This window comes from Manis javanica, chromosome 14 (genome assembly GCF_040802235.1).
Source record: "Manis javanica isolate MJ-LG chromosome 14, MJ_LKY, whole genome shotgun sequence".
Classification (NCBI taxonomy): domain Eukaryota; kingdom Metazoa; phylum Chordata; class Mammalia; order Pholidota; family Manidae; genus Manis; species Manis javanica.
The window spans coordinates 53,583,930-53,600,970 of NC_133169.1; the positions used below are offsets into that span (position 1 = coordinate 53,583,930).

General features: G+C 34.9%; 1 protein-coding gene across 1 annotated transcript in view; it reads right to left on the bottom strand.

Moving 5' to 3' along the window:
• The window catches only part of ADAMTS19 (ADAM metallopeptidase with thrombospondin type 1 motif 19), a 224,049-nt gene that overhangs the window by 76,372 nt on the left and 130,636 nt on the right, over positions 1-17,041 (bottom strand). The gene's annotated exons all lie outside the window — the stretch shown is intronic.

Here is a 17,041-nt window from a genome sequence, read left to right on the forward strand (position 1 = left end):
GAAGAGCACAGGTCAATTGACTGAGCAAGTGCACGGCAGGGTAAAAGACATACTGTGTAACGGGAGGAGGCGTACACGGTGAGGGAGCACTGAACATGATTTTAAAGATAGAAGAACTAGATCTTGAATCGGGAAGGAAAAGACTCCGTATTTGGAGGGAAAAAGATGCTACTTAGTAGTTGCCCAGCAGGTGGATAAGATAAAAAGACTATTTTAGGAGACTTACATTGGTGGTGGTGTTTCAAACAGACTAACAGTCACTGCAAAGTTAAAATTAACCCATGACCCAAATCCATTAAATATTTTGGGAAAGATATATTTAAACTAATGTTTCAGGCAGGTCTGTTACAACTCTAATACAACTGGGATTTGTCACAACTCTCAAAATACTATTTTCCTCTACTTCATTTATTTTAAAAATTTGGGTTTTGGAAATGTTTGTAAACTCTTAAAAATTCAATAGCCTGTGGCAAGAGTGTGATATATTTTATTTACCTTATTTTATTTGCTGTGACAGTTTTTCTGCTTCAAAATATTTTATACAAATACATCTCATTATGCTTAGGCTATAACTTAAGTGCTTTCACTACACATAATCATTTACCTGAAAGGCATCCAGGACCTTATTTTAAAGAATGCCTAAAATAAATTGCTTCTCTGCTGTATTTTGGACCTTGAAAATAAACAGGGAGGATAACTGTTTATTGTGTACTTTTGTAAACACATTTATATGTGAATTATGGATCTCTAACCTGAGAATTTTAGTTCCTAAGTTTTTTTTTCCTCCCATGACCTTGCTGTTTTTTTCCTCCCATGACCATGTTTTTTAGTCATGGGGCCAAATGCTGTATTTTCCATCATAGAATTTTTGCTTTACTCACATTCAATAAAGCTTAGTTGTGATAACATGAATTATTTTAGTCAAGTTCACCAGTAAACGAATGCATACTGAACTAAAAGAAAAGGTTCTTCTCTATTGTCCTTTGAGAGTAACACTTGCCTGTTGAACACTGTTGGTGGTCTAAATTCTGACCTGCCACCATTATCCACTATTCAAAACAGCAGGTACTCTAATTGATTCCCACTGAGGCACTGAGAACATAAAAGCAAACTTGGCAGCTTTTCAAGATAAGCACAGTCATATAGAACAAATCTCTCAGAGGAGATCTTTTTACCCTTTATATTCTGCAGGTCTGGGGAGCTTATGCTAAATAAATGACAGCCTCTTCTAAAAAAAATAACTCACATTTAGGGTTTCAAAACAAATTGTCAAAAGCAAGAAAATGCTGAAGCAAGAGTATGGACTGTTTTCACCTTGAGAGGTGGACTACTTCAGATGTATGATATGAGAGCTCTGTAATAAGAAGCCCTTTCTTAAGATAATGGGGTGCAGGGCTGGGTATTTTGTTAGAACCAAACACTCTCTGTATGTTACACAGACCAGAGTCAAATATTTTTTTCAACTTAATTGCTGAAGCCACTTAATATGTTGTCCATTAATAGCAGAACTTTAAGACTCAAATGCTTTGCATAGTAAACCAGGATAGAAATGCACAATTCAGAATCTTCTAGCAAATAAAAACAGTACAACATTCCTTTTTTATTTTTATCTAAAAGAAGACTATAAACAGATGAATTTCAAGTAGGCTTTTAAAATGTTACATAAAAATACTATACATCTATAGCGCAATAGTTTAAATGGGAGGTTACTTGTCCTTGTAAAATTATCATAAAATTTATCTTCAAGGATAACCTGGACCCATGTCTTTCTTTATAGCATGTAGTTCCATTAAGATGTTCTGAAATTCATGTTAAAATAAAAAAATATTAAATGCACATACATAGAAATAACACTTAAATCTTGGACATGTAAAGCATTCTTCCATTTATTACCTCCCAAAACACATTTTCAATAACTTAACAGTTGATTATAAAGGTAATTCAGTGTGGGATAATATTTTCAAAACATCCTTTTCTATCACAGAACACCTTAGTATTATTAAGGTTGGAAAAAAGGAAGTGGGCAGAGAGGGGGCTGTATTTAAAAAAAGAAAAAAAACTCAAAAGAAATAATGAAAAACAAAAGAAGAATAAAAAATAAAAATCTAAAAAAAACGTTTCACAAGAAATTGTACAAACCTGAAAACTCATATAAAATGGAAAAATATTTTTTAAAACTTATAAAAAACAGTGAAACTTACTAAAATAGGCCTAAGAAGTAGAGAATCTAAACTATTCTGTAACCACAGAATACTTAAAATAGATTGCTAAAAATCTTTCCTCAAAGAATGTATTTCATTCAAAAACTAACAATCTTTCAAAAAATTTAGATTCTTAATTTATATTTACTCTCTAGTAAACAGAAAAAGAGGGAACAGTTCTAAACAAACAGTTCTAAATCAGACAGGGATTTTAACAGAAAGTGAAAATACTAATCTACCCTATTTATTAACTTAGATTTAAAATGCTAAATAAGTTTTAACAGACTGAATCCAGCAAAGCATAAAAAAATGAAATGTACTATGACCATGTTGGGTTTTACTCAGAATACAAGGTTATTATAACATAATTGATTTATGCAATCAAGCAACACCAATAGCTTTAAAATCTACGATTTTTATACTTACAGATAAAAGCATATGATATAATTCACATCTATTCATTAAAAAGAAAAATCTTAGCAAACTAGCCATTAAAGGGAATGTCTTCATGATTAATGGACATCCAGGAAAATCTACAGCAAACATCATTAAAAACAGTATAATGTTGGGAGCTTTCTTTCAAGATTAGTTAAATGGCAAAGATAGCATCTTGGCACAAATATAAGGAAGTGAATACATGATGTACTGAAAGTGGCAAGACAATGAAAAAATACCTGCCAATTGAGACACCTGAACTCAGCAAAAATTTTAACTTATGGCTAAGTAATCTTTAAAGGAAACAAAACTGTTTATCACTAATGGATCTGCCCAAAAGGAACTTCTAAATGACGCACTTTAAGGAAGAATATGATCTCATAGGAAAGGACTCGATTTTAGCCCTTATTATAAACCTTTTTTTTTTTTTACTGGAAAGAAATACCAGAAATCAAGCTCATTTACACTTAAAAACTTGATCCCTTCACAGGGAAGATCTGGTCACAGTTAATTAAATTTGATATCTTGTTTCACCTCCCCCACTCCACACACTCCAAGACTGCTAGTTGCAGAAGTTAAGTAATAGACATAGGAAGGAAAATGTAATTTATGCATAGCCATCAGATGACAAAGCAAGCTAGAAAGGATTTCTCAATAGAAAGTGTTAAAGAAAGCCAAGGAGTAAGAAGAAATTTAGAGAAAGGAGAACTGTCAATACCTAGTTATTTAATGAACCTCCAAAGAAAAGAATGCAAAGTGGAAAACTATTTGAGGTATTTGAATGAAGAATGATCCAAAATTTCTTAGTATGAAAGAGAAATGCAAGATAAAAAAATTCCCTTTCTGGAATGGTGAGGTAAGTCACCAGAAGACCAACCCTCCTATAGATAAAAACTATAAACTATGCATAGAATACAAAACAACAACAACAACAACACAACTTCCTGGACAGTGAACATGGCAGGTAATTTTTTAGGGAAGCTGAAGTGATTTGGGACAAACTGAATTTGCCATCTTTGCAGCTTTGACCTGATAGTGGCCTGTGGTCATGGCATGACATTGGGTAACTAACATAACAGTGAAAAACATTCCATCTTTTTAAACTCAAGAAGACGGGAACTGTGATGGTCAAAGCTGCCAAAACTGAAGGGACAATCCCAAAAGGAAGAGAGTTAGAGGAGAATTAGTTGTTAGCTGGCACCTGACCCATACATGCATGGGGCACACTCCAAATAATCCAGATAAAGGAGGAATGAACTGATTGAAGATAAGAGCTGCTGTCCACAGTAGAAAACACAGTTTCCAGTTTGAATCTAACAAGATTAATTGCCCATGAAAACAAAAAGAGAGCCATCTTTGTACCCAGAGTACCTGCAACACTGGTTGGCAAACTTTTTCTCTAAAGCGCTACAGAGCTATACTTTAGACTTGTGGCTATATGGTCTCTGCTGCCACTATTCAACACTGTCATTGTAGCCTGAAGACGGGCAAAGAGAACATGTGAACAAATGGAAATGACTGTATTCCAGTAAAACTTAATTTACAAAAACAGGCAACCAGGCTACCATTTGCAAGTAATTAATTTGTTAATATATAATGTCTTAATGTACTAATACAGCAGAATAAAAACAGTCATTCATAAATGATCAGAGTAGCCTTACTCATAATAGCTAATATCCCAGATGTCTAGTAAGGGGTAAATCATTAAACAAAATAGTTATCTACCAATGGAATACTATTGAGCAGGGAAAAAAACCAATTACTGATACACACAAAAACACAGAAATAATGTGTGATGTTTGAACATAGAGGAAAACTTGATTTCTCTAATGGAAAGTGGGAAAGGAAAAAAGAGGTAAAAATAGAGGACAAATATGAAATACAAACATAAAATAAATAAAAATACTACTTTAAATAAATATAAAAATGTTAGCTAATGAAAAAAAGATTGTATTGGTTTAAATAGAAAAATACAATCTCGCAATTGCTTTTCTCTAATAGGCATATCTACCTGTCTATATCCATATCAATATTTATATTTATATGTGGAAAGGCTGAAGATAAAAGTATGGAAAATATTAACTAGGATAGCAGCTTTAATGCCAGACAAAACAGATACGGCACAAGTCATGAAAAAGAAAAAAACAAATCAAGCAGATGAAAAACCATAAATGTGTATGCCCATAGTAATATTACTCAATAATACATAAGGCAAAACAGACAGAATTATGGGGTGAGATAAATAAATCAACAGTTTGAGTTGAGTATTTTAACACATGCCTGTCAGTTACTGATCAATAAATTAAAATAAGCAAACAGTAGACATTTTGAATAATACTAACATGCTTCATCTAAGATCTAGTGACATATAATGAACTATAAGGAACACATATTCTTTCAAGTACACTAAGAACAATTATTAAGATATATCATATATTACTTTGTACAGGAAATTTCAATAAATTATAAAGAACTGGCATTATAAACTACTTCATATTATTGCAGGGCAATAAAGTAGGTATAAATAACAAAAGTTATCTTTTAAAAACTCCCATCATAAGTAAATTAAAAAAAGAAATCCAAAATGTTTCTGGTGCTAAAGAAATATTTAAGCTGAAAGTAAATGAATGTATCATAAGTTAATTCCAAGTTAGGAAGAATTTGCATAAAATAGAAAACAACCAAAATAAAAACAACACAGTCTTAATGGGAAAATCTGATGGGTTCAACCACCTCAAAGTTAAAAGACAAATACTGTATAAAAAGTTAACACACAAATGACACACTATTTACAAGTAATAAGGAATTCTCACCTAAAATATAACAAGAACAAATATAACAAATCAGCAAGACAAAGAGAAAACTGAAAAATGTGCAAAAATGTAAATAGATGATTTATAAAGATGGTGACTTAAAAAATAAAAGCCCAGAAGGTGGTCTATGGGAAGATCCTGAGCTCATTTCTTCCCACACAGACACTGAATCTACAACTACACATATAGCAACTCCTCCTGAAGAAGACATAAGGGCTGAATGAACAGTTTCTGCACAATGAAGGATAGAGAGATCACAAAGAGAACAGTAGGAAAGACAGAGACAGTAATGACAGGACCCCCACCCCATATTAGGAACTGCAATAGAATGGGATTGAGGAACCCACACACAAATTTGCCTGCACCACAGCATAGAACAAAAACATGTGGCTTAAAGAACAACTAGAATATGAGTGAAGGATGCTGATTTACTAACACCAGAGTATCTGCCAACCAGTGGGGGAACGTCTGGAATTCTCTCATGGGTTGGAGGTGCTAGCAAGTACCATTGATTGTATTCCCTTCCACCTTGATAACCTAGAAGGGAGCAGTGTCCAAGCATGATAGCTAGCCTGCTTCCTAAGAGAGCTCCCAACCCCACTCCACAATAGCTCTCCCCAAGGTGGCAACCCCACCTGAGCATGTCTGCACCCACTTCTGCTCCAGCAGTTCCACCAAGGCAGCAACAGCATGGTGCACACTGGGACACACTCAGCCCATGCCCACTTCAGCTCCAGCAATCCTGCCAGGACACTTTCTGCACAGAGCAACCTAGTGGCCCATGCTCCCTTCAGCTTCTGTCTTTCCACTGATGTGCCACCTGTACAGAGTGCCCTGGAACCCCCTGGTACTTGCCCAATTCAGCTCCAGCAGTCCCACCAGGGTAGCCCTATGAAGAATGACCAAGGACCACCAGCCTGCACCCACTACAACTCCAGCCAGCCAGTCAAAGCTTCAAGGCACATGCAGTCTAAACAGGAAAATTTTCCTATACAAGTCCACTCCTTCAGGGAAGAGGTAGTTGTTTCACCTAATTCATATAAAGAAACACAGAAGTCAAAAAAAATGAGGAGACAAAAATATATGATCCAAACAAAAAAACAAGATAAAACTTCAGAAAAAGAACTAAATAAAATGGAATTACACAATCTATCCGATAAACAGCTCAAAGTAATGGTTATAAGAATACTCACCACACTTGAAGAATGGATGAACTAAGTGAGAACTTCAACAAAGAAATAGAAAATATTAAATAAACCAATCAGAGTTGAAGAATACAATAAATGAAATGAAAAACTCACTAGAGGGAATCAACAGCAGATTAGAGGATGCAGATGGATGGATCAGCAATTTGGAGGACAGAGTAATGGATAACACTCAAGTTGAACCCCAAAAAGAAAAAAAGACTTTAAAAAAGGAAATAAGTTAATGGATCTCTAGGACAATATCAGGCACAATTATATTCATATTACAGGGAGTGCTAGAAGGAGAAAATGGAGAGAAAGGAGCAAAAAATTATTAGAAGATATAATACCTGAAAACTTCCCTAACCTGGAGAAGGAAAAAGATATCCAGATACAGGAAGCACAGACAGCCCAAAACAGGATGAATATCAGATCTATACAACAATATACAGAATTAAAATGTCAAAGATTAAAGATAAAGAGAAGACCTTAAAAACAGCAATACAAAAGCAACCAGTTACATACAAGTGAAACCCCATAATGTTATCAGCTAATTTTTCAGCACAACCATTACAGGCCATAAGGGAGTGGCATGCTATATTCAAAGTACTGAAAGGAAAAAACCTACAGCTAGGAATACGCTAACCCAGCAAGCTTCTTCAGAATTGAAGGACAGATAAAGAGTTTTCCAGACAAATGTTAAAGGAGTTCACCATAATTAAACCAGCCTTACAAGAAATGTTAAAGGGACTACTTATGCAGAAAAGGTCATAACTAGAAGTAGGAAAATTATGAAAGGAAAAAATTTCACTAGTAGTAAAGGTAGTATCCATCACTTTAAAGTTTATTTGAAGGTTACAATACAAAAGTAGTAAAATCAATTATATCTAAAAAATTAGTTGAGGCAATGACAAAAATAAAAATATGAACTATCATATAATGTACATAAAACATGGAGAAAGGGGAGTAAAAATCTAGTGCTTTTAGAATGTGTTTGAACTTAAACAATCATCAACTTAAGATAGAATACTAAATACTTATGGAATTTTTCTGTGTATCTCATGGTAACCACAAACCAAAAATATTTAACAGATACAAAAAATAAAGAGAAATGAATCTAAGCATGACACTAAAGAGTCACCAATTACAAGGAAATAGAACAAGAAAAGAAGAAAGTAGCAGAGAAGAACTATAAAAAACAACCAAGATACAGTTACCAAAATGAGTACATATCTACCAATAATTACTCTTAAATATAAATGGTCTAAATGCTCCAATCAAAAAAGATATGGTGATTGAATGAATTTTTTTAAAAAGACTTATTTATATGCTACCTACAAAACTCACTTCAGACCTAAAGACCCATACAGACTGAAAGTAAAGGGATAGAGAAAGATACTGCATATAAATGGAAGTGAAAAAAAAGACTGGAGTAGCAATATAGACAGCAAATAGGCTTTAAAACCAAGACTTTAACAAAATACAAAGAAAGGCATTACACAGTGATAGAGATAATCCAGTAAAGAAGATATAACAATTATAAATACTATGTACTCAGTAGAATTTATAAAATAAGTATTAACTGACATTAAGGAAGAAAATGACAGTAACACAACAGAAGGGGACTTCAACATTCCATGTATATCAATGGATAGATCATCCAGACAGAAAATCAATATGGAAACAGTGGCTATAAACAACTGTCCGAACTGTAAAAGACCAGATGGCTTTAACAAATATATACAGAACATTCTATCCAAAACTGGCAGAATACACATTCTTTTCAAGTGCACGTTCTTCAGGATAGATCATATGTTAGGTCACAAAACAACTCAATAAATTAAAGGAGACAGAAATTGTATCAAGCATCTTTTCCAACAAGAGTATAAAACTACAAATCAATTACAAGGTAAAAATGAAAAAGCACAAATACATAGAGGCTAAAGAACATGCTACTTAAGAAAAACAAAAACATCAAAGAGAAAATCAAAAAATTACCTGGAGATGAATGAAATAGAAACAAACAGTTGAAAATCTTCGAAACACAGCAAAAGCAGTTTTAAGAGGGAAGGCTACAGCAATATAGGCCCTACTCAAGGAACAAGAAAAATCTCATGTAAACAACTGGATCTTAACTCTAAAGGAACTAGAAAAAGAAGAAAAAAACAAAGCCCAAAGTTAGTAGAAAGAAAAATATAGATCCAAGCTGAAATACATGAAATAGAGACTAAAACTATAGGAAAATGTCAGTGAAATTGACAAAGCTGGTTCTCTGAAAAGATAAACAAAATTCATGAACCTTTAGCTAGGCTCACAAAAAAAAAAGAAAAAGGATTCAAATAAATAAAATCAGAATTGAGAGAAGAAATTATAACCCATACTACAGAAATAAAAAGAAGCATCAGATACTATATAGACAATTATAGGCCAAGAAATGGTGCAGTCCAGAGGAAATGGATAAATTCTCAGAACATACAATCTTCCAAGACTGAACCAGGAATAAATAGAAAATCTGAAAAAACCAATTACTAGTACTGAAACTGAACTGGTAATAAAAAAAACTCCCAATAAACAAAAGTTATGTACCAGCTGGCTTTGCAGGTGAATTCTACCAAACATTCAAAGGACTAAATCCATCCTTCTCAAATGCTGACAAAAAAATTCATTCTACAATTCATTCTAGAAATTCATTCATTCTTGATAAGAAAGCCAGAAAAAGATACTACAAAAAGAGAGAAAGAAAATCACAGCACAATATCCTTAATGAAGATAGATGTAAAAATCTTCAACAAAATATTACCAAACCAAATTCAAAAATACCAAACCAAATACAATAAAATACTAGGAACTCTAAAAGGATCATTCCCCATGACCAAGTGAAATTTTTTTCCCAGGGATGCAAGGATGATTCAATATCCAAAAATCAATATCATACACCACATTAAGAAAAGGAAGGATAAAAACTACATGACTATCTCAAGAGATGCAGAAAAAATGTTGACAAAATGAAGCATCCATTCATGATCAAAACTCTCAAAAAAGTGGGTATAGAGGGAACATACCTCAACATAATAAAGGCCATATATGACAAATCCACAGCTAACATATTCAACAGTGAAAAGCTAAAAGCTTTCTTCTAAGATCAGGAACAAGACAAGGATGTCCACTCTCAATTTTATTCAACATAATACTAGACATCCTAGTCATAATAATTTGATAAGAAAAGAAGTAAAAGGCATCCAAATTGGTAAGAAATTGTCACTATTTGCAGATGACATCATCCTATATGTAGAAAATCCTAAAGACTTCAATGAAAAACTACCAAAACCAATAAATTCAGTAAAGTTGCAGGATACAAAATTAATACACAAAAATCTGTTGCATTTCTACATACAAACAATGAACTAGCAGAAAGAGAAATTAAGAAAATAATCCCATTTATAATTGCATCAAATAGAATAAAATACTAGGAATAAATTTAACCAAGGAAGTGAAAGACCAATACTCTGAAAATTCTAAGACATAGATGTAAGTAATTGAAGATGACACAATGGAAAGATAACATGCTCATGGTTTTGAAGAATTAATATTATTAAAATGGCCATACTGCCAAGAGCAATCTAAAGATTCAATGCAAGTTTATCAAAATACCAATGGCATTTTTCATTGAACTAGAGCAAATAATCCTAAAATTTGTGTGGAACCACAAAAGACCCTGAATAGCCAAAGACATTCTGAGAAAGAACAAAGGTGGGGGGTATCATGCTCCCATACTTTCAGCTCTAGTACAAAGGTACAGTAACCAAAACAGTATGGTACTGGTATAAGAACAGACTCACAGATCAATGGAACAGAACAGAGAGCCCAGACACAAACCTATGCATATATGATCAATTAATACATGATTAGGGAGCCATGAATATACAATGGGGAAAAAACGAGTCTCTTCAAAAGACAGGCTCTTCAATAACTGGTGTTGGGAAAATTGAACAACTACTTATAAGAGAATGAAACTGGATTACTGTCTAACTCCATACACAAAAGTAAACAAAATGGATTAAAGACCAAAATATAAGACCTGAAAACTCCTAAAAGAAATCATAAGCAGTAAACTCTTGGACGCAGCCTTATAAAATTATTTTGGAGATGCCTTCTCAGGAAAGGAAAACAAAAGCATTAAACAAGTACAACTACACTGAACTAAAATGCTCTGCAAAGCAAAAAAAGTTGTCAACAAAATAAACAGACATCTTACAGAATGGAAGAATATATTTGCAAATGATACATCCAATAAGGGGTTATATCCAAAATATACAAAGAACTCATACAACTCAACACCAAAAAAACAAATAATCCAATAAAAAATGTGCAGAGGACCTGAACTGACATTTTTTCAAAGAATATGCACACATAGCCAACAGACACATGAAAAGATGCTTAACACTGGTAATCATCAGGGAAATGCCGATCAACACCACCATGAGCTATCACCTAACACCAGTCAGAGTAACTAGTATCAAACAAGAAATAACAGGTGTTGAAGAGTATGTGAAGTAAAGGGAATTCTCATACACTGCTGGTGGGAATATAAACAGGTGCAGTCACTATGGAAAACAGTATGGAGGTTTCTTATAAAATTAAAAAAAGAAATACCATACAACCAAGGAATTCCATTTCTGGGTATTTGCCCAATGCTAATTCAAAAAAATATATGCACCCCTGCATTTATTGCATATTTAAGGCATTATTTACAGTAGCTAAGCTATGGAGGCAACCTAAGTGTCCATCAATGGACAAATGGATAAAATAGATGTGGTGTATACACCATGGAATATTACTCAGCCATAAAAACAAATGAGATCTTGTCATTTGCAACAACATGGATTGACCTACAGTATATAGGCTGAATAAACAGAAAGACAAAAAGTGTATGATTCACTTATGTGTGGAGTCTGAAAGTCAAATCAAACAAGTGAACAAAGAAAAAACCAAATAGACTCATGAACACAGAGAATAAACTTTTGCAATAGGAGAGGGGTATGAAGGGATGGGTAAAAATTGGTGAAGGGGATTAAAAAGTTACAAACTTACAATTATAAAATAAGTCACAGGGATGAACAAAAGATTTTAAAAATGGAAAAAATAGCCCATATCAATAAGAAGTTATGGGAAAAAATTAGCTGTATTAAAATAAAAAGAGCTAGATTATCCAGTCAAATAAACTGCCACCAAGTACGTGGACTCCCAGAATGCATAGAACTAATGCTCCAAGGATTAGATAAGCTTTGATTAAACATCAAAACATTCAGAATCAATTCCTGATAGTTTTAACCCACCTTAATTTACTGATCTTATAGGAAGGACAGAGTTTAAAAATCTGCAACTTCATCAATCTTGACAACATGTTCTCGATGTTGTCTTAATTGTCCAAGAAACTAATAAGAGTCATCAAGGGCTATTTCATGTTAAGCCCCTTTAAGTCCAACTCCTGCTGCCTCTTGCAATTTCATGATGCCACATCATAGAGGCTCAGCCTTCTAGAATTCTCCATAAGGTACTTCATTTTAATTCCAGCCAGTTCATCAGATCAAATCAGAGGTTTTAGAAGTTGTACATACTTTGGTGTATCACATATATCCCAGAAATGTAAAACTGGACCTTTCTTTGTTACTTGGTTATATCACCATATGGTTCAAGTGTCAAGGAGAAAGATAGACACGAGTAGCTGCGGAAGGGGAATATTAGGTTCAAGGAAAAACTGCCCAAACTGCCCAGGTAGGGGTCCCACATGAAGAGGACAAAAGCTTTGCAGGGAGGTAACTTCCTACTGATGGGGACCAGGCCAAACTGGTCCCAACTGGTCCCAATGCAGGCACAATGAACAAAACTAAGAATTGCTCAAACCACACCCCCTCATCTCATTAAAATACAATTGCGGTTTTGCTACTCCTCCTCCTCCAGGGCTTTTCTGTGTGCATTCTGGGAAAAGACATGTGCATCAAGAGGAATGGGTATACAACTAACTAGAGCTGTCAATCAAAAGACCTCACCCTGTCAATCAAAGAAGTGCCTCCCAGTTAGGACCTGATAAAGAGACCCTCCCCTAAAAGTTTATGCCTTTGTCTACCTGACTCTGGCCCCCTCCTCCTTGGAGTGTCTTCAAATAAAACTTTCACTCTGCTTTGCTATTGTGTTTCTGCCTTTCAATTCCTTGTTGCTGTGGGGACAAGAACCGAGGAGAATGACTTCAACCTGTAACACAAGTACACTATAAAGTTTTCTACACAACATAGTATGTATGCAATTCACCATGTGCCTATTTCAAAACCAAGGGCAGAATTTTAAGTTTCCTGGATGTCTTCAATTTTTTAGCATATTTCCTTCTTATTCAAAAAATGTAACTCTTGGGAGGCCACTTCTTACCGTTTCTAGGGAACTATCCACATAAGAATACCTCTGTATTCTTGCCCAGGCTAAGTAATTTCAGGCAGCTGCAACAGTCTTGATGCAGTTGGAGCTGACTCAGACAGAAGATGCCAGATGGCCCAGAGTAACAATTGCTTAGGACTGGGGAACAAGGCCATCCAAGAATTTCCATATTAATGCAGAAGAGGTAGCTACTATTGCTGGTGGGGGTGGGGGTGGGGTGCGGGTGTGTGTCAGGATTTTGAGGCAAATTTAAGCTATGCTATGAAACATTTTGCAGTAAGTTGCTACCCTAAGGGTAAATTCATATTATTAATTAGATCAGCATGTATGTAGTGTTCGAGTTGCCAGTACTTGTGTGTGACTATCTGTTTACAAGGATGGGAGCACTACCTAATTCAAGTACTATGGACCAACTGCCAGTATCTATCAGAAACACACGCATTGAAAAGTTGCTAGGAATCCTCACTTCACGCAGCTTGATATTTATTTATTAAATGACTAAAAATGAGATGGTCATAAGAATGCCCAATTAGCTCATGTATAAGCTGTGAAACAAAAGCTCTTTGCCCTTACAGGTTAGTTTTTATGTAGACATTAAGTTAATATTTTACAAAGTTATATTCATGTTACCATGATATGTCAACTACGAATCAACTATTTATATGAGCTAAAATTGAGAATCATTCTTCCATCATTCAACAGATTCACTTACTCACTGAACCAGTATATATTGAGCACTCTCTTAGGTGCCAGAGGAAAAGCAATAAAAAGGATTGACAATTCCCTTTGAAGTTATGGAGTCTGCCTTCTAGGAGATTTGTTTTAGATAAAATCAAGGTGTCAGATTTGTAGATTGTTAACTCCATTTATATCCACTTCAAGGTTTCTGTGTGTGGCTTCACAAACAGAACTATTTAATCTTCTGCACTTATAACCATTTCCTCTTATATTTTTAAGTCATACCTCCTGACACTTACAGTTCAGGGATTTCCAGACAGCTAAAGTAACAGTACTAAATTCTGTGGGAAAAAAGTATTTGCATATTCTCTGACTTCACTTACTCCCTTTGTCTTTAGCTTTTGAAACAACTAATTATTTCCAAAAAATGTCTTCACTTAGCCTCCAGGATCTTAGTCTTGGTTCTATTCTCATCAACAGATACTTGTAGAGGTTTAATTGTTGCTTTCTTCCTATCTTCCTAACCTTTAAATATTGTGGTGATCAACTTCCTAGTCCTGAAACTTCCTTCTATCTAACTCATTTACTAGTATTATCATTTAGTATCACTTGTTTAGTATCATCTACTTGCTGAGGACTTTCAGATACCAATCTACCCTAAACCTACTTCCATCTGTACTTTCATGTCTACTGGGCATCTTAAACTTAAAACATGACCAAAACTCCACTCCAAGGCATTTTGCTTCCTGTTTCCTCCTGCTATATTCCTCCCAAGATAATGCATGGTTTGCTCACTCACTGCCCTCAGATCTCTAAACAAATGTCACCTTCTCCAGGAGGCCTGCCCAGATTGTCCTATATAAAATAAACCCCATCCTCACCAATCCCTGGTTTTACTCCCTATCCTTCTTACCTGAGTTTATACTTCTCCAAACCATTTAACATCAACTGACACATTATATATGTACATGCTTCTTGCCTGTTTTCCCACAACTAAAATGTAAGCTCCTTAAAGGTGGGGTCTCTGTTTCCTGCTATATTATTAGGGTGTAGAACAATGCCCACCAAGTAGTTGGAACTCACTAAACATTTGTCAATGACTGAATTTCTAAGTAATCTCTTTAATGCTCTATCTACTCATCCATCCATCTAGTTCCTGCAATTTGTACACTAATTTGGGATTTAAATGCTAATTTTCAAGGGCAGTATCAGAGCACTCTTTGGGAATCACAGATTTTCCAGACTAGGACACTCTAGGAGATTCTGAAAGACGATGTAGTCCCACTTCTTGTTCTATAGAGCGTGGCTCAGAAAGAAAAAGAGTTTCACTAAGGATATATAAGTCAGATGAGGCAAAACCATTGCTGGTGCCCATGTTTCACACCTCTTCAAGCAGGCTCTCCAGCCAAACCCTGACCCAGCTTGGTTCTGAGTCAAACCCTTCCTTGACTGCCTACAGCAGGCCAGTTCTTCCTGGCATTATTTTTAAATCCCCTTGATAAAGATTACACACAGACAGAAAGAGAGAGTAAACCAATTTTATAAATAAAACGGTCCTACATAAAATATTTGAGGGGGAGGAAAGGAGATACCTAAATCTGAATCAAATTCTGAATACCTAAAACCTAAAACTCAATTTTATTTGCAAAATGCCCATTTTAAAACAAAGCAACATCTTAGGAATCAAGAAACACAGATTTAAAATCCCCTAATAAAAAATTACACTTTCAGAAATGGGGGGGAAAAAAGATCCATGCAGGTAGGTTAGGGAGAAATAACCATATGAATAGAGCAAATAGCTTAGAAAAAGAATTAAGATATTTCTTAACCCTGATGAAATTCTTCACCCTGATGATGTAGGTGCTAAAGCAGATAAAATTAATTCAGTTTTAACACAGGATCTGACCTAAGATTCTATCCTACTGAGAATATATAAAGAAGTGTGAGTTCTATAAGAGGCAGGAAGGCATAATGGTTAGAATGTACTCTATTCCTTGGCTTTGTATCTAACACACTCCCTAATAGGTTTAAGAACTTAACTGTTATTTAATTTCTACAGGCCTCAAATTGTTGATCTGTAAAATAGGATTGAATAGTAATTTATGGCATATAAGTGTTTTAAGAATTAAATTAGAAAATTTGAATGATTTACATACTATGTGGCATTCACAACGTTGCAGAATGGTACTCGGAAAATTTAACTGGACTATATACAAATAATTCCTAAACATATTTTAAAGTAATGTTTGCAAAGAATAATCTAAAACTTACCAAGATCATGTTTGTGGCTGATGATTTGCAGACTTTTTCTGACACTTGGGGCACTTTATCAAATGTGAAATTTTCCACTTACCATTTTAATCAATTCTCTGTACTGACAAACTGAAACTATTTCCCATACAATAATACAGTGGTAACCATAAAGAGCCTACTCTGGTTTCCAAAACAATGCTAATTTCAGCATATAAAAGTTGTCTATCCATGAAACTAACCCTGCGTACCTCAAAACATACCTTTTATCATGAAGATTTAAAAAAGAAGATGATGACCCCGTGTTTGATTGTCTAAAGGTCTGGAGGTAAGCGTAGAATGAACAAAACTGATCAATGAGATGAGAGAGGAGTCAGGGACAGATTGCAAAGTGGCTACTTGGGAATCTGGTCATAACCACATACCTACACGAGTTCTTTTAGAGCTCCACTACTGCCAGATCAGTATTACCGTCCACATGTCCTTTCACGTAAGACATTTAACACAGCTCCAACTCTTTCCTGAAGTCACTTATTTTAATCCGTAAGTCAAATATTCACTGAGTGCCTAACCTTGTGCCTGCCACTGGGCGAAATGCTGGAGAAGCATCCTCTGCCCTCCCGGAGTTTACCTACTAATGTGGGAAACTGATCCGGAGGAAACAGGTCATCAACTCCTTGGGCAGATACCACAGAGAAGCAGCAGCATATATTCTTTTTCTCATAGTGGATTTTAATTACGCTGCCAGTTATCCAAAACAGCCTCATCTTCAACAAAGCCAGACTGATCTAAGGTGATCGCAGAAACTTACACAGAGTGTAATGCAGCTAACAATTCACTCCAAGCTCGACTCTTGGTTTATTCCTGCAATACAGTGGGTGTGAAATGTGTGCATTGGGAAGAGAGGGGCAACTAGGGAGGGGCAGCAGAGAGAAGAAAAGAAAAAGAGAAGGGAAAACAGAGCTAAAATTCTGACATCAGTTAAGAAAGTCATTTTGCTCCATCCTTCAGACTTCAGATTTTCTAGACTGGTACCACTAGCCCCTGAGTA